Below are 18,791 nucleotides of genomic sequence, written 5' to 3'. Positions count from 1 at the left end.
ATCTAAACCAGTCATATTAAGTAGAACAGATAAAAAAACTACTAAGAGGGATAATGTATTAAGTTGTTCATTAACAGTCAGGGCTATGCTGATCAAGCCACCGTTTCCCATAGTATCCACCTCACTCCAACAGGTTTCCCTCTTGGTGTTCAGTCAGTCGTCACCGATCAGGGAGAACATATGGTATTTGTCCCTTTGGGACTGGCTTATTTCACTCAGCATGATGTGTTCCAGATTCCTCCATTTTGTTGCAAATGACTGGATTTCGTTGTTTCTTACTGCGGTATAGTATTCTAAAGAGTACATATCCCATAATTTCTTTATCCAGTCTATCGTTGATGGGCATTTAGGTTGGTTCCAGGTCTTAGCTATTGTGAATTGAGCTGTAATAAACATTAGGGTGCAGACCTCTTTTTTTTTGCCAATTTAAATTCCTTTGGGTAAATTCCAAGGAGTAGGATGGCTGGGTCGAACGGTAGGGTTATCTTCAGGTTTCTGAGGAATCTCCAGACTGACTTCCATAGTGGCTTGACCAGTTTGCATTCCCACCAACAGTGGGTTAGTGTCCCTTTTTCCCCACATCCTCGCCAGCATCTGTTGTTGGTAGATTTCTGCATGTGAGCCATTCTAACCGGGGTGAGGTGAAACCTCATTGTGGTTTTGATTTGCATTTCCCTGATTGCTAATGACCTTGAACATTCATTTTTCATGAATTTTATGAAGACCCCTCATATATATTTTAATACTCATCAGAATATCATTATTCATGTCCTACAAAATGAGGAAACTGAAGTTCAGAAATATGCGGTTATTGGTCCAAAATCATACAGTTTTAGAAAAAGTCAGAACTGGGTTTGAAACCATGATTTTTCTAACAGTAAAGCTGATTTCCCCCAATACTGAAGTACACAGTGTGCTCCAACAACCAGCCACATCAGAATTGCTGTAGTTGCCTGCTAATAATAGTTCCTGCACTCTCGGCCATACCTTATTAATCAATATGTGTGTGCATGTGTGTGGTATGGGGGCAAAAGAGAGCAAGAATCTGTTTTTTTTTTTTTTTCCTCAAGTGAATGCTGAATGCTTTACTCATTCACATTTGAGAACTTCTGCACAAAATTATATTTTCTTTCTAAGTAGAACTCAAAAGAACCTGATATGAACAAAAAAGACATGTAGAAAGAATTCCAACAAGATAGTAAGAACATTGCAACACTCAGGCACAGGAGACACCCAACTCCTGTCAGCAGGAGGCTAGGAGAGCAAGCGTAGAGTAATTGCAAAGGGGTTTGGACTCATTCAAGAATCACGTCATCCCATCTCCACGATGGGCTGGAATCTAGCCAGGGGACGCGTTTGCACAGCACCCCGTTGGGCAGCCAGGTCTACGTTTGCTCTGATAAAGTCTTGCTCTCTGTCTCCCCTGCCCTACCTCCGTCTCCCATTTGGGTCACAAGGTGCAATAATATCGATTAGGTTATGGCCCTTGTTTTTAGCTGCTGAAGAAATAGCCTCCATACCTCAATTAAGATGGGCCCTTTCCTGATTGCTTCTATTAATGGCACACCTGCACGTTATTTCTTCAGAAGTGAGTAGTTTTGTAGATAATATAAACAGCCAGCATTTATGTACACCACATGCCAGATTCTGTTCTGAGAATCTGACTTGTGTTACCTGCAATGGTCTCCATGGCAACACTCTACAGGAAGCCTTGTTTATTGCCCTCATTTTACAGATGGAGAAACTGAGGCACAAAGAAGCTCAGCATTTCCGAGGATCTCCCAGCTATAAGTAGTAGAGCTGGGATGTGAGCTCCTGCAGCTGAGCCCAATCCCTGCTCTTATCTGTGTGCCATAGTTCTTCTAAGTATATTTAATATGTGTATCTTTGCCAGCTCTGTCCTTTGATGGTGACTAATTTCTCTGTTCATTCAGGTGGCATTTTAGAGAGAGTTTGCAAATCTAAACACTTAAGGTACAACTGACTCACCTTGCATTTGGCACATACACAGGAAGATGACCTTAAGAATCTAAAATATCTTTCAGTGTCCACTGGTCATATTCCCATGGGAATGGTACCACCCTCCTTCAGTGAATGTTTTAAAATTACATAATGCAAATTCATAATACAAATGTCACTGTGAATATTAAATCAACTGGGTGAAACTGGGATATAGTGTCACTACTCTCCTCTGGCTTCCTAACTCTGACATTTGTCTGGATGGTTTTACTAATAAATTATTTCAGAATCACAAGACCTTAATTCATCCTTCTTTTTTATGATCTTTCCCTTCCTGTGTTGCTGCTGATGCTGACGATGACCAACTTGTATTTTTTTTCATTATTCCACTGTTTATTTTTTACATTGACAAAACCTGAATAAGTCCATGATGCTAAACTAATTTATACTTTTAAAATTTATTTTGAACATACATGACATCAGGAATGCAATAATGTCTGCAAAAAATAATAACAAGCCAAATCCAAGCTTTGTTTCTGATTGATTACAAAACAGCTCGGCATGCCCACTCTGTGTAGTCACCAGTACCACTTTTGGGTCTCTGTAAGACACAGACATGGTGATCTGAATTTTCCAAGGAATTTGGAAGCTGTATCTGTTGGAGCTTGGAAAAGAACAATATTTCTCCTTGAAATGTTTACCATGACTTTATAAACAAATTAAAGGTGCCAGAATTTCTCTCTCTTCCAACCCCCCCCCCCACTTCTCCTTGCATTAATTATATGTTTGGTTGCTAAGTGGCAACCCAGGCTACAATATTTCACCTTAAGAAAAACCCCAGCAACTTGTCCTAATTTAACAGGGAAAATATATTACAATATTGCATCTAACCTAGATTAAAGTATTATAAGTAATTTGAAGGCTCCTTTAGACTTCTTGCTGTGCTACATAAGTCAAACATTCAATCCATTCATGCATTACCAGGAAATCAAATATTATAACCAAATTTAAAAAATATTAAATGATGTGGCTGTAGGTCAATGACTAACTACAAATCAACAGCCCTTCAAGAAGAGTATCAAATAGTCTTTCACTCTAGAAGAGTGTCTCAGTCCATTCTGGCTATTACAGCAAAATACTTTAGACTGCGTAATTTATAAATAAATAAAATCTATTTCTCGTAGTTCTGAAGGTGAGGAAGAGCAAGATCAAAGCATCAAAGCAAGGGCTGGCATTGTGGTGTGTGGGTAAAGCCACCATCTGCAACGCCAGTATCCCATATGGGCACCAGTTCAAGGCCCAGCTGCCCCACTTTCTGCTCCAGCTTCCTGTTAATGGCCCGGGAAAGCAGCAGAAGATGTCCTAAGTCCTTGGGCCCCTGCATCCACATGGGAGTCCTGAATGAAGCTCTTGGCTCCTGGCTTCAGCCTGGCCCAGTCCTGGCCATTGCAGCCATCTGGAGAGTGGAAGATCTGTCTCTCCCTGTCTCTGGCTCTCTCTCTCTGCAACTCTAACTTTCAAATAAATATATAAATCTTTAAAAAAAAAAAAAAAAGAAAGCATCAAAGCACCAGTAGATTGTACATCTGGTAAGAACTTGCTCTCTCCTCCACTGGTACTGCCTTGTTGCCACATCCTAGCACTAATCCCATTCATAAGGGTGGACTTCTCATAACATAGGCATTTCCCTAAAACTCTACCTCTTAATACTACTACAGTGGAGATTAAGTTTAGGAGGAATGCAAGTACTCAGACCATGGCAAGGAAGCACATCAAATATGCATCTTACGCACAAGGTCTATGGTGAGCACCTTGAAGGACATGTACACAATTCCAAACTTCCAAGATGTTCAGGACAACTCTTGCAACATTCTCTTTTTACCCACAAAAAATATTGTGTGGTTCCTATGTGCCACACAGAGTATTTGCTATCTGTCAAACTTTGTGGCCTCAGTTTTTGTTTGGCAGATATGAGCAGAATAAATCTGTACTTCCTCTAGCATCAATGAGTTTTCAGAGGACAGCATTTCAAAATGCACCTGAAGGGGCCAGTGCTGTAGCATAGCAGGTAAAGCCACCGCCTGCAGTGCTGGCATCACATATGGGTGCCGGTTCAAGTCCTGGCTGCTCCACTTCTGATCCAATTCTCTGCTATGGCCTGGGAAAGCAGTAGAAGATGGCCCAAGACTTTGGGCACCTGCACCCTGCACTCCTGGCTCCTGGCTTTGGATCCATGCAGCTCTGGCCGTTGCAGCAAATTAGGGAGTGAACCAGTGAAGACCTCTCTCTCTCTTTCTCTCTCTCTTTTGGTAACACTTACTTTCAAATAATGAAATACATCTTTTTAAAAAAATGCACCTGAAAGAACTTTACTTGAGGAGACTAATACCAAGAGTTCATGTTTCTAAAACCATATTGCTTTCAATGTCACCAGCTGCATGAAATAGGGGATGTAATTTAACCCACTGACCCTAGTTTCTCCATCTGCAAGTCATAGTTCCTACTCTGTTGGGCTACTAGGATATTAAATGTAAAATTCTTAGCACAGTCCTTAGCACACAATAAGTTTTTAGTGAAAGTTAACTCTTCTTAACTATTTTATCTAAGCTAACATTTTTTAAGATTTATTCATTTATTTGAAAAGTGAGAGATAGAAAGAGAGAGAGAGACAGAGAGATCTTCCAATCTGCTGCTTCACTCCCCAAAATGCTACAACCACCAGGGCTGAGCTGGGCTGAAGCCAGGAGCCAGGTACTTCATCTGGATCTCCCATGTGGGTGCAGGGGCCCAAGTATTTGAACCATCTTCCTCTGCTTTCCTAAGCACATTAACAGGGAGCTAGATCAGAAGTGGAGCAGCCAGGACCTGAACTGGCACCCATGAGGATGTCAGTGTTACAGGCGGCAGCTTAACCTGCTATGCCACATGCTGGCCCCCTAAGATGACTTTATTAATCAATTTCGTTAAGCATAGGGTGAGCTTTATACAGAGAAATTGTCCTTTTGCCTCAAAAATGGTTCTGCACAATATGAAGCATATTCAGCTTGTACTAGAGCTATGGATTTGTTAATATAATTTCATCTATTCCTAGAAAGCTGTTTTGCCTTTTATATTGCTTTTTTTTATTATATAGCTATTGTATTGTTGTATAATAAGTGCCTTTATATGTGAGAAAATATGCATTTCAGTGTCTTAGTTAGTGCTAATATTTTATTACCTTAATAGCTAGCTAAAGTAAAATCCTTCAGAATGAAAATATCACATCTTTGTCATTATCTGTCTCCACACATATTCACATAAATGGAACTGCCTATTATACCAGGACCAAATTATTTCAAATACCCCACCAAACATCTCTTTTTATGTTTGTCTATTATTAAACATTAACATATTATCTTTTTAAAAACATGTATTTTATTTTCCATGCCTAATAAGATGTTGAATTGTTTCTGTGTGATTTTTTTTTCTTGCTTGGGGCAGGACACACACACACATGCACACACACATGCACACACACATACACATGACTTCTTTTTCTCCAATAAACAACCTAAATAGAAGGAATAATATGGGAAAAGCATTTGAGCAAGAGAATCTGACACCAACAAACAATAATCCAGTAATTTTTGAAAAAGGAAATGTTGCAGAAAAGTGGTTATAAAGGCCCTCACTATTTCTTGCCAAAAAAATAAAGCAATTTTCATTGGTCTGCCATAGGGCAGATGGATGACTTAACGTGAGACTCCACCACGCAGTGCTGAGGCACAGTCAGTGTGCTCAAGATGGGAGGAGGAAGAGAGGCTTATTGAGACATATGTAGAACAACTTTAACCACCCCATCTAACACAAGCAGAGCTGAGCTATGTAATCAACATTAATCTTGGCTCATGGCAGAAATTCAGGAAATGTTAGCTGGTTGTATAAATAAATGAACAAGCTGGATCGTCATCTGCGGGGGGATAGAAAATGCAGAATAATTTGTGTTGTGCATGTCTTTGCCTTTGCTTGTTTGCTGACTGAATGGTAATCAATTAACCTCCCTGAACTCAGTTTCTTCTTCAGGAAAATGGGTGCCACAATATGCTAATTTAAAAATTCTTCCTACCTAAAGAGCTTTTATGACTTACACATGGAGCTCTGAGAAATTTACAAGTGATGTACAAAAAAAGGGTATTTTTATGTCACATCTCTGGGAAAAAAGTGAAAAACCATGGTTATGTTTCGCCAGTTTTCTCCCTCTCATTCTAAGTGTACATTTTCTACAGTGTGAGAATGAGGTTACGAGTAGAATGGACAAGGGAGCTAGGAGTGTGGCACACAGGAGACACTGGAGTGTCGTTCGTCCTCTTTTCTCTGTGATGGTCCCCAAGGATTGTCTGGAGAAGGTGTGAAGAGAGAGAAAGGAGTCGGGTCAGCCTCATTTCCTTCTGTAAGTCAAGCCCTGGATGGTTTGTGAAACAAGGTGTGGTAGTCCCTGAGGAAGAGCCGAGAGATAACAATGGCAGCCATGGCCCTCACAAGTTCAAAGTGTGAAAGCACAAGTAGCCAAGCACAGCTGTTTTAACCTTCGCTTGCACTCATGGCTGGTGATGGGTGAGAAACGCAGCTCCCTTCTGCGAGCAGACACTGTTTAGGGAGTGGCAAGAGAGAACAGAAAAGGGAACCAGAATTTCCTATGTTAAATATTAATTATATGTGGGTGGCATTTTTTAAACATGTCCAGGAGTTGCTATTGAAATGCAAATGTGTGTTTATTGCTTTGAGGGAGTTGTCATTAAAAAAAATATATAGACAATACCCAGAGCTGGAAATTGCCCCCGGGGCCAAGGGCAGATGTTGGGCAAGAGCGCAGACATGCAGGAAGAAGGCAGAAGGGACAAGGGACAAAAGGACCAGAAAGAAGTAGAGAAGGCCAGCATCGACATCCCACGAGGGTTAGTTAAAAAGTCACAGCTGAGCCCAGCCCAAGAAAGAATTCTCAGATCTGTCTGGGACAGTGGCCAATCAGGGAGGGTGGAGAGACTCTTACCTTTGGAAGAAGATGCAGCAAAGCTGATCTCTGCTTCCTTAACAATGTTACGTGATACTGCACCTCACGACCACAAGACATGATCTTCCCTCCCCTCATAGTAAAAGTTGGGTTGGAAATGACACAGCCTTAGAGAATCTAATATGGAGCAGATAGCAATATCACTAGAGAGGCAACAGAGAAGAAAAAGGCTATACTGTAATATTTACCAGAAAGATCTTCCACCAACTTCGCTACCCTCTGAGTGATACTAGAAGGGAAAAATAGAGCTTATCAACACTGAGTCTGAAAGAATGGGAAAAGCAAAATAATAATGCCTCCCGCTGTTTCATTACTTCCTCATCTTAAGGCATCCTAGAATATGAATAAAAACAGCAACTAAGCATGCATATAGACTTAAACACAATCAGCCATCAAGGAGCCATTGCTTTTTCTAGACAGTTTTTAAAGGCAGAATGCTCAGGAAGTTTGAATATGCATAGGATGAGTAGAAAGCAGACCCAGAACAAAATTCATAACATTATGTTGCTTATAGACACATAGTGCTTTGTATGAAACCCCATGTATATTAATATAAAGTGTCATAGAACTCTATATGTTATTTACAGTTTAAACCACCATAAATGGAATTTAAAAATTTACTTTCTAATGTATGTATTCAACCAAAAATTATATAGAAGTGCTTACTAAGGGGCCACATGCCATGTCGGGACGTGAGGATGGAGCCATGAGAAAAGATGGACGTAGAACCCTGACTCTGTGGCCTGATCAAAGAAATGTGAAGGCATTCATGAGCCTCCCTAAACGTTCACACCCTAGAGTACCCAGCTCTGTCTTCCTTAATGAGAAGGAAAACATGAACTATTAAATGTTTTTCTCAGAGGAAAGAATCAATGTATACTGCATTAGTCATTTCCAAAATGGATTGATGGAAGGAGAAACCTAGAATTTGGAAAGTCTGGAAACCACTTTCTTTTTTTTTTTTTTTTTTTTTTTTTTTTTTTTTGACAGGCAGAGTGGACAGTGAGAGAGAGAGACAGAGAGAAAGGTCTTCCTTTTGCCGTTGGTTCACCCTCCAATGGCCGCCGCTGCAGCCGGCGCACCGCGCTGATCCTGGCAGGAGCCAGGAGCCAGGTGCTTTTCCTGGTCTCCCATGGGGTGCAGGGCCCAAGCACCTGGGCCATCCTCCACTGCACTCCCTGGCCATAGCAGAGAGCTGGCCTGGAAGAGGGGCGACCGGGACAGAATCCGGCGCCCCAACCGGGACTAGAACCCGGTGTGCCGGCGCCGCAAGGTGGAGGATTAGCCTATTGAGCCACGGCGCCGGCTGGAAACCACTTTCTGAGATTGCTGATTAACACAGTTATAAGAAAAAAGAAATGTGAATCAAGGGTAAGTGCTGTAGTGTAGCAGGTCTAGTTTGCATGCCATCTCAGAGTGCCTGGCACAGAGTCCCACTTCCGACGCAGCTTTCCACTACTGTGCACCTGGGAAGAAGCAGATGAAAATTCAAGTATTTGGGTCCCTGCCACCATCATGGGAGACTTAGATGGAGCTCAGGCTCCTGGGTTCAACCTGATCCAGCCAAGTAAATAATTAAAAAAAAAAATAAAGAAAAAAAGCAATGTGAATCACAGTAGAATTAGAGTGGTGTCAGTGAGAATATGAAAAAGGAAACCATACCTTTGCCCGAAGAACTGGAAAAAGTGGCAAACAGAGGCAGAGGATAAAAGCAGAAACACAGGGTGCAAATCCATGAAGCTTTTGAGTTAAGAAAGTCCACATGATTGTAACTTCCTAATGAGAAAATGGCCTAATTGCTCTAAGAACCAAAAGAGACCAAGAAATCAAAATGAATGTAAGTTTGTCTCAAACCAGTGGTAACTGATAATACATGTTGGAATGCTCAGTGCTCTCTTGGCACCTGGGTCAAGATGGGCTTAGACTTCAGGGCTACTTATCTTTAATTCATCAGGAAGATTCTTTTTTTTCCCAAGATTTTTTATTTATTTATTTGAGAGGTAGAGTTACGGTGAGAGGGAGAGACAGAGAAACCACTTCCATCTGCTGGTTCACTCCCCAGGTGGTGGCAATGGCCAGGGCTGGGCCAGGCCAAAGACAGGCATGTCATCTGAATCTTTCAGATGGGTGGCAGGGGACCCACTCCTTGGGCCACCTTCTGTTGCTTTCTCAGGTCAGCAGCAGGGAGATGGATCAGAAGTGGAGCAGGAGGAACACACCCTGGTGCAAATAGGCAATACTGATGTGGCAGGTGGCAGGGTTTACCCTCTGTGCTACAATGCTGGTTCCTAGAAAATAACTTTGGATTAGAAACATTTCTTTTTCCTCTAACTCTGCTCTTCCACTTACGAGCTATGTGCATTGGACCAGAGAGGCAGCATGTTGTAGTCAAGCATACACTAACACTAATCCATTCATGGATTCCATCCATTCATTCAGCAAGCTTCCCTGGGACGTTGTCTTTGTGCTGGGCACCATTCATGGCCCTAATGGGGAAGACAAAGACAGCAAAGTAATAATAGTGAAACACAAGCCTGTGCAGTATGTGGACAGTGCTGCCAGGAGAGACAAGGAAACTCCTCTTGGCTACGGAAATTTCAAGAGAGAAATAAAATCTGAACCCAATTTTAGGGGTTGAGCAGGAGCTTGCTGAAGATGGCTTTCCCAACAAAAAGAACTGACTAGTCACCAGCACTCAAGAGCCATTAGATTGCCATTTAAAGGTCCTATTTTGAAGCTAATCTTGTAAATCACGAACTCTAAAAAACTTCTTTCTGGACAATAATGCATATTATTCTCAGAAGAGATTAAGAGAGTTGAAATTGTGAAGAAACTACCTGTGAGGGAGGAGTACTTAAGAAATATGATGGCCGGCACCGCGGCTCACTTGGCTAATCCTCCACCTGCAGCCCGGTACTCCGGGTTCTAGTCCCAGTTGGGGCACCAGTTCTGTCCCAGTGGCTCCTCTTCCAGTCCAGCTCTCTGACTTGGCCCAGGAAGGCAGTGGAGGATGGCCCAAGTGTTTGGACCCTGCACCCACATGGGAGACCAGGAGGAAGCACCTGGCTCCTGGCTCCTGGCTTCGGATTGGCACAGCACACCAGCCATAGCGGCCATTTGGGGGGTGAACCAATGGAAAAGGAAGACCTTTCTCTCTGTCTCTCTCTTTCTGTCTAACTCTGCCTGTCAAAAAAAAAAAAAAAGAAAAAGAAAGAAAGAAATATTATGAACGCTGCAAAGAGTTCCACAAGAATCATATCCCCACATTGGTATCTGAATAATGCAGACAGATACAAAATATTTTAAATAGTGACTTATAAGTTCAATACTTCTACAATATACATGAATTCGTATGGGTTCTGTTCAGGCTTCATTTTTGTTTGTTCTACTGAAAAGACTTCAATCATCTCTACTTTCTAAAAGTCATGCCATTAGAGTAGCCTGTTCAATGTTATAAGCATTTTACGGATTTGTTTTATCAGTGTTTTGTTCTTATGATTAAAAGAACTGGAGCAATAAGAGGATGTCTTTTGAAATTGCAGTGACTCGAGCCAGCGCCGCGGCTCAATAGGCTAAACATCCGCCTGTGGCGCTGGTACCCCGGGTTCTAGTCCCAGTTGGGGTGCCGGATTCTGTCCTGGTTGCCTCTCTTCCAGGCCAGCTCTCTGCTGTGGCCCGGGAGTGCAGTGGAGGATGGCCCAGGTCCTTGGGCCCTGCACCTGCATGGGAGACCAGGAGAAGCACCTGGCTCCTGGCTTCGGATCAGCGTGGTGTGCCGGCCGCAGCACACCAGCCGCAGTGCACCAGCCGCAGCGGCCACTGTGGGGTGAACCAACAGTAAAGGAAGACCTTTCTCTCTGTCTTTCTCTCTCACTGTCCACTCTGCCTATCAAGAAAGAGAAAGAAAGAAAGAAAGAAAGAAAGAAAGAAAGAAAGAAAGAAAGAAAGAAAGAAAGAAAGAAAGAAAGAAAGAAAGAAAGAAAGAAATTATAGTGACTCAATCAGTGTCCAGGATTCCATCTATCTATACCTGATGATTCACTAATAGTCTTTACTAAATATCCTCCAACTGTAACATTTCAAAATGTTTTCTGTTAATTCTTTAAGATCTAGGTTACAACAGGTATTATCACAGGTACCTTTTAGAAATGACATATTTGAATGATATAGTAAGATTTACAGTAAATTTATCTCTAAATCAGAGTGGTGCAGTAGTCTTGAAAGAAAGTGAGAAATCTATAATTTGATGCTTCTACTTTGTTCCAAAAGCATATTTTCAAATTTAATATATATGATAATCTCATGAAATAGAGCCAGGTCTCATTATTTACTATGGGTATGCTGTATAAAGTCATCATGAATAGTGAATTAGCAAATACTAAGTTATCACTCCTCAGGGAAATGTAGGATTACATTTCTGGGAGCTTCTAGTGCCAATATGTTTTATCAACCAATCAACATTATTTATATGTGTTTCTTTTTTAAGACACCATATCCAATATACATTATTGAATCATTAACATTGAATTCATGGGCCGGCGCCGCGGCTCACTAGGCTAATCCTCCGCCTAGCGGCGCTGGCACACCAGGTTCTAGTCCCGGTTGGGGCGCCGGATTCTGTCCCGGTTGCCCCTCTTCCAGGCCAGCTCTCTGCTGTGGCCAGGGAGTGCAGTGGAGGATGGCCCAGGTGCTTGAGCCCTGCACCCCATGGGAGACCAGGAAAAGCACCTGGCTCCTGGCTCCTGCCATCGGATCAGCACGGTGCACCAGCCGCGGCGGCCATTGGAGGGTGAACCAACGGCAAAGGAAGACCTTTCTCTCTGTCTCTCTCTCTCACTGTCCACTCTGCCTGTCAAAAAATAAATAAATAAATAAAATAAAAAAATTTAAAAAAAACATTGAATTCATGGTCAACAGCAGCATAGCTCATGCCTAAATGAAGCTTATATAACACATATATTTTCTCCATAATACACATCACAGCTTTCTTGTGCCTAAAAGCACTGGACAGCACTTCATAACTGTGCTTGGGGACCACGTCAAACAGTGAAAGCACCAACAATAAGTGCAAAAAACATGGCACTTAGTAGACTGTGAAAAGGACAGCTGTTTATAGTAGGCAAGCTGGAACAAGAAACAGAGTGTTACCTTGTTCAACCTCAGCTCGGAATGCACGCATTGGACAACTCTCATTTCTCACCACTCTGTGCATGTAAGTTAATGACTGCGAAAGTGCCCCAGTAGCCAACTGCAGGATACAGATAAATTTTAACAAGTGAATTTTCAAGTATAGGATCTGCAAAGAATAAGAATTATAGGTATAGTTATGATTACTACTGTGTAACAGAGATGTAGCTGCTTAGAGAATTTACATTTTTTACTCAAGGACATCCAGCTAGGACATAACTGCTTCAACAATTGTTCAACCTCAGACTCATCTAGGGATTTAATCTTACCTATTTTTCTCCAAATAGTATGGGAGAAGGATTTGGAAAATAGGTTCCGGAATCTGAGTGGCTGGGTTCAAATTCTACTTGTAGCATTTACTATGTTTTGCTTTTGAATATCAGTTAACCCCTCCAAGCCTGATGATCTAATTGCTAAATTACAGACAATTACAATAACTGCCTAATTTTGTGATAATGGGTTTAAATAATGATTAGCACAGATCTTAGTATATGAAACTGTTCAGCAAAAGCTAACTACTTACACTCTGTTTTCCTTTCTGTAGCTACCATATGTGAAATGCCAAGTGAATCACAACACTGTACTCCATCCAACAAGCTTATGACAAAGATTCAAATGCATTTCAGGAAAGTGTGTGTTTAGCCTAGCTAAACATGTTAACATGTCCACATCCCATGTCTGAGTGCCTGGGTTGAACACCCAGCTCCAGTTTCCTGCCAGTGCAGACCCTGGAAGGCTACATTGATTTATCAGGTAATTGGGCTCATGCCAACCATGGGAGAGATCAAGATTGTGTTCCTAGCTCCTGTCTCTGGCCTCAGCCCAATACCAGCCTTTACAGGCATTTGAGAAATGAAGCAGTGGAAAAGAATTCTCTAATGTTTAGGTATTGCTCACTTAGTCCTTTTCAATCAACAAGGCAAGGTGTTCCTCAAAACGACCTTCAGTTTTCAGGTAAGGAAACCATTGCATAGAGAAGCTAAATTAATATAATAATAACTTGTTCAGAGCTATACAGCTGGTAAGAGGAAGAATAGGGACTGGACAAGTCCAGTCCAGTCCCAGAGACCCGTGTTCTTATCCACTGCACTGCATCGCTAGGATCTGTGTCCATGTAAGCACATCCACAGAGCGTGTGATTCGTATGACTTGGTGCCGACTCCGGCATTTTGATGCCATTCTTTCCAGTGATGAGTTACACATGCAGAAAGCATGCACATCCGGTGTGTCCACATTCACATGATGGTATATACTCCCAGGTCACACTCCTCAGCCCTTGGTACAGGCAGAAAGTAAATCACATAGGGAATTTGACCAAGATGAGTAAGTCCTATCCCTTAGCCTGTCCTCTTTATCTCTGCTGCTTTCGAAGCTGTGTGAGTAGAGGGGAATGAGCTGGGGCTTTGGAGGGAGACCTGGTTACAATCCTGGCCGCATCACGCTGGCCAGGGCACAGTGTGGCCTTGGGTAGGTGGCACAGGTACTAAGCATTGGTTTTCTTTATAAAATAGAGACGTAGCACTAACGGGACTGTTGTGAGGAATGAAGAGGTTGTTTGTAGCACGTCTCCCGTAGCCTGCTGGCCTAGGAAACCCCGATTCCTTCCACCTCGCCTCTAGTGGAATGCAGTGCAGTCATATCAGCACTTCAGTATTCTGTTAAGAAAGCATTAAAATCACTAAATCAGTAAAATTTGTGTGAACTTTTGGAATATCTAATGCCCAAGAGGGTTTTTAGGACATTCAAATCTCAGGTGATCTTCACATATGTAGCAACACAGCAGTCACAGGTGGCACCTGATGCCCCAGGGGATGACCTTGTTACAAAACTTACCTTAATATTCTGACAGGGGCTGGTGCTGTGGTTCAGCAGGATAAGTTGCGTCTGCAGTGCTGGCACTCCATATAGGCACCAGTTCAAGCCCCAGCTGCTCCACTTCCAATTCTGCTCCCTGCTAATGCACCTGGCAAAGCAGCAGAAGATAGCCCAAGTGTTTGGGCCCCTGTATTCACGTCAGAAACCCAGATGAAGTTCCTGGCTCCTGGCCTCTGCATGGCCCAGCCCTGGCCATTGTGGCCATTTGGGGAATGAGCCAGCAGATGGAAGATTCTCTCTCTCTCTCTCCATCTCTCTGTAACAATGACTTTCAAATAATTACTCTTAAAAAAAAAAAAAGAAACACAAGAAAGATTTTGAGTTTCTATCCTGATGTCCTGCCCTACAGATCCCAGATTTGCCAGCCCCCACAATTGCATGAGCCAAATCCTTAAAATAAATCTCTTTGACAGATGGAAGTTATCTATATGTTTTTACACATATGTGTGTATACATGCATATATTATACCCACGCTGAGTATCCCTTCCTTATCTGAAATACTTGGAACAAGAAGTGTTTCAGATTTCAGTTTCTCAGAGCTTGGAAGAAGTTGTATGAGCCATGTTAAGGCCAGGATAGTCCTCAGCAATCAGAACAAGTTTGTCACACAATATTAAAATGGCTGTTGCCTACAGCAAATTGCTTGGTTAAAAAGGAATATTAGTGTTACACAAATTTTCAGGATTCTTCCAACTATTTCTAGCACAAGTTATCCAGTTAATTGCAAGTCAAATATTAACTTAGCATTGCCTAGGTTTGTGTGTGTGTGTGTGTGTGTATGCGTATAACAATGTGCAAGCCTTACCACCACCTACTGCAGAACCTCATTCCCAATGGAAACCCATTAACCATTAAACAATTCATTTCTCTCTCCAGCTCTTGGCAAGCATCAATCTGTCTATGAATTTCCCTATTCTGGATTTTTCATGTAAACAGAACCAAACAAAATATGTCCTTTAGGTTGAGGAAAAATTTGTACACAAATATTGATAGCAACTCTGTTTGTAATAGCTAAACCATGGAACCAACTCAGATGTCTAGCAACAGATGAATAAATAAAGTGTGGTAAAGCCACATAGAGAATCATACATAACAATGAAAAGGTATAAGTGCTGATGGGCGCTACAACATGAAAACATGGATGAACTTTGAAAATACCATGCTTAGCATGCTAAGTTTTATAAAGTAATACACAAAACAAGATTGAAAGACAACAGAAAAAAATTTTAATTTTGTTTTGTATTCTGGACCACAAGATTTGACTTTTACAGAAGTCCTTTCCTAACCAACTGGCTCCCATGTAGTAACATTGCCCTGCAGGTGCCAATCCTTGCAGAACCCACTTCCAAAATAACTTAGAAATTTAAGAGAATTTTTCCTAAAAGTGTGTTTCATTTATGTGAAAGGTAGAGAGAGAGAGAGAGAAATCTTCCACCTGCTGATTCACTCCCCAAAGGGTCACCACAGCTGGGGCTGGGCCAGGACTGTGCCACGCAGAAGGCAGGAGCCTGGAACTCCATTTCAATTTCCCAGGTGGGTAGCAGGGACTCAGGACATCTGCTACTGCATTCTCAGGTGCATTAGCAGGGAGCTGGATCAGAAGTGAAACAGCTGGAACAGGACTCAAACTGGTATTCTGATACAGGAAGCCAGTTTTTTACAAGCAGCAGCTTAACCCTCTGTGCCACAACTCCAGACCTGAGAAGCGCTTTTTTAAATTTATTCCTCAATATAGCATAATAATATTGTATACAAGCATGCACAAGTTCTGTGTATATGTATAGAAGAACCAAGGCTTAGGTGTTTCATCAAATCACCCTGGAATACAATTAGGTACCACAAAACCAGGGCTCTGCTTTGATACCTAAACCCATTTCCTTAATGTAACAACTCATTTTTTAAAATAGAAAAATCAAAGAAATTAAATTCAGAACTAGGTATGCAGCCTAAATAGAAAGATGAGCATAATAATGTGAGCTCAGACAAGGATATTACAGTACTAAGTAAGCTTGTAATTCGCATGCTGTGATAAACCACATTGAATTAAAGTTACCTGAAGGAATGGAATATGGAGCCAACCTTTGAAGAGGAGAGAATGAGGAAGTGTTTCAGGGTTTCAATCCTTTATTCCTGCACTCAAGAGCTATTTATTGAGCAGCTGCTCTGTACCATATGCTTTTCATAGAACTGAATTATTCCTGTCTTCAGAGGCATAGAGTTTACCACAGAAAGGAAGGGCACTGGTGGCAAATAGGTTAGATGCTTTGAGAGTGTCAGACAATGGAAATGGAAATAAAGCTGACAGAGTGAATGGACAGATGCTCTTAAATTTCAAACTGAAAAGTTAAAGTGTTAAATACGTGGGGCCCAGGAGAATCCCTGAAGATTCCTGAACAAGTGTGAGTGAAAGGCATGCTTGGCTGGTTTTGTCCTATTTCTGCGTGTGAAAAGATACAGAGACTACAACAAGCAGTAGCTCTAAGCCAGTTTCAACACAAGTGTATCCTGTAACTGAAGAGCAGGAGATTAGTAATATGGAAAAGAAGACCTTCCCACATTTCCACAGCATTAAAAAAAAATCCCTACGTAGACTGATTTTGAGCTGAGCTTAGCTACGCATTCGGATATTACTCTCTGATAAGGAATACCATAAAACACCTGTGTTAGGTAATAAAAGTCAACAAACATCTCCTTTATATCAAGACTTAATCTACGTTCATCACCATTTAGTAGGACTTCTACTATGGCCTGGTAAATAGATACAACCAGGTCCACCTCTCCACACAACTACAGATAAGAACTTCCACAAAATATCACTCTTATGATGCTACCTATATCACATTTACAGTCCTGCAATAAAACCAATAATAACACTTTGTACTTATGAACTGCCTTACATTGAAAATCTCCAATGTTTTATAGACCATAAATTCTCCCAACACCCTTCATGAGATAAAGAATAATTGCTGTCCCCAATTAACAGGTAAACTAGAAACTAGTGTAGCTGAGGGACTTGCTCAAGGCCACTGAGGGAAGACAGAGTCCACTTATTCTGGAGTTTTAAGCAGGGTTGACCCTTGACAAAAGAATGAGGTAGGCAATACTTTACACTGGGTACTCTTTCTACTTCCCCTTTCTCTACTAGCTTTTGGCAACTCTCCTAAGTTTCTCCTAAGGTGTTAACTGATACCAGCTGATAATGCTCAAGGTGTTAGCCTTCCCAGGGATATCTACATTTTATTAGGGGGCTCTTGAAGGCTGGCCAGGTGTCAAGAACCAAAGAAAGGAGCTTTTGAATCACTGATGGAAAGATTGCTCCCTCCTCATACCTCACAAAGTGTACTGCCCAGGGGGCCATTCTGTCCTGAACTCTGCCACCCAGAAGAACATCTCCAGAGAAAAATCTCCTCTCCTACCACATCCATCGGCACACATGGAAGTTTTGCTTTGTTTGGGGAACAGTTGTGGAAACAAAAGAATCACCACCACACACCCAGATCCACCTGACATCACCAAGGAGCCCCTTGTCTGCTCCATCTTCCTACTAAGAGGCAGAGTCCTGAAAATAGTTTGCGGCTCCATTCTGTGAGTCCAAATATTGTTAGGGAATTGTTTCCTAACGTTTTGCTGGGAATCCAATCCAAATACTACCACCAGGTGGGATTTCTTTCACCTCGCACATTTCCCATGGCATTTCCAAAGAGTTAACAATATTTGAAATATCTTCCTACCCCAGAAAGAGAAAAAACAACGACTGGAAACCACCAGGAGAATGCCTGGTTGCCCATCGCCATCTGTTGGAACTTACATCTGATTTGCTGGGTTAATTTCAAACAGCAAATCAATCACATATGATTTAAGAAAAAGGGAGACGCGGGCACTCCAGGGCTGAGGTTTGCTGGAGGGTCCCTTGCATACCTTTTACGACATCCATCCTTATTTTTTTTTTTTTTTGACAGGCAGAGTGGACAGTGAGAAAGAAAGACAGAGAGAAAGGTCTTCCTTTTCCATTGGTTCACCCCCAAATGGCCGCTGCAGCCAGTGCACTGTGGCCAGCGCACTGCACCGATCCGAGTCCAGGAGCCAGGTGCTTCTCCTGGTCTCCCATGAGGGTTCAGGGCCCAAGCACTTGGGCCATCCTCCACTGCCTTCCCGGGCCACAGCAGAGAGCTGGACTGGAAGAGGGGCAACCTGAACAGAATCCAGCGTCCCAACCGGAACTAGAACCCAGGGTGCTGGCGCCACAGGCAGAGGATTAACCTATTGAGCCGTGGTGTCAGCCACAACATGCATCCTTTAAACAATGTAAAGAAGGCAGTCAGATTTTATAGCAAGTGCTCAATGCAGAGAGGAGAAATATTCAATACCTTCATCAGCTGGCTTCTCATGGGAAGAGAAGCATCTGACCCTTTCTTCTGAAAGAGAGAGACTTCTGCTGCCAACATGAAGATCCTCTGCACAGCCTCCCTCAGCCTCTTTTCCTCATCTTTTTGCCCACTTAGGTAACAGAGTCAGGTTATCACTCACTGTGCCTCTGTTCTTTCTGTCAGTCTGCTAAAGGGCATTTACTGAATACCTACTGTAGGCCAAGCACTCTCCAGGTGCAACACGGGATTCTTAAGAAGCTGCGTTCATAACACAGACACAAATGGACCCAAGCCCCATATTAAGTCATCTTTTAACATCTCACATGTTTATATACCAAGTCATAATGGTCTG

The 18,791-nt window shown here is 42.2% G+C and overlaps 1 long non-coding RNA gene across 2 annotated transcripts in view; it reads right to left on the bottom strand.

Moving 5' to 3' along the window:
* The window catches only part of LOC149125122 (uncharacterized), a 31,158-nt gene extending 12,367 nt beyond the window's left edge, over positions 1 to 18,791 (bottom strand). The window contains exons 1-3 of one of the 2 annotated variants that reach the window (XR_016212575.1): positions 18,440 to 18,791; positions 14,030 to 14,159; positions 12,158 to 12,305 (exon numbers count right to left, since the gene is read on the bottom strand). This is a non-coding gene — a long non-coding RNA (uncharacterized LOC149125122). Of the gene's footprint in view, positions 1 to 12,157; positions 12,306 to 14,029; positions 14,160 to 16,432; positions 16,587 to 18,439 lie in introns of those variants that run through there. The other variant, XR_016212576.1, reaches the window with a different exon arrangement.

The sequence above is a fragment of the Oryctolagus cuniculus genome, chromosome 8, assembly GCF_051225735.1.
Source record: "Oryctolagus cuniculus isolate XC-2025 breed Fujian yellow rabbit chromosome 8, ASM5122573v1, whole genome shotgun sequence".
NCBI classification, from domain to species: Eukaryota; Metazoa; Chordata; class Mammalia; order Lagomorpha; family Leporidae; genus Oryctolagus; species Oryctolagus cuniculus.
This window is presented reverse-complemented; position numbering and strand designations above follow the sequence as displayed.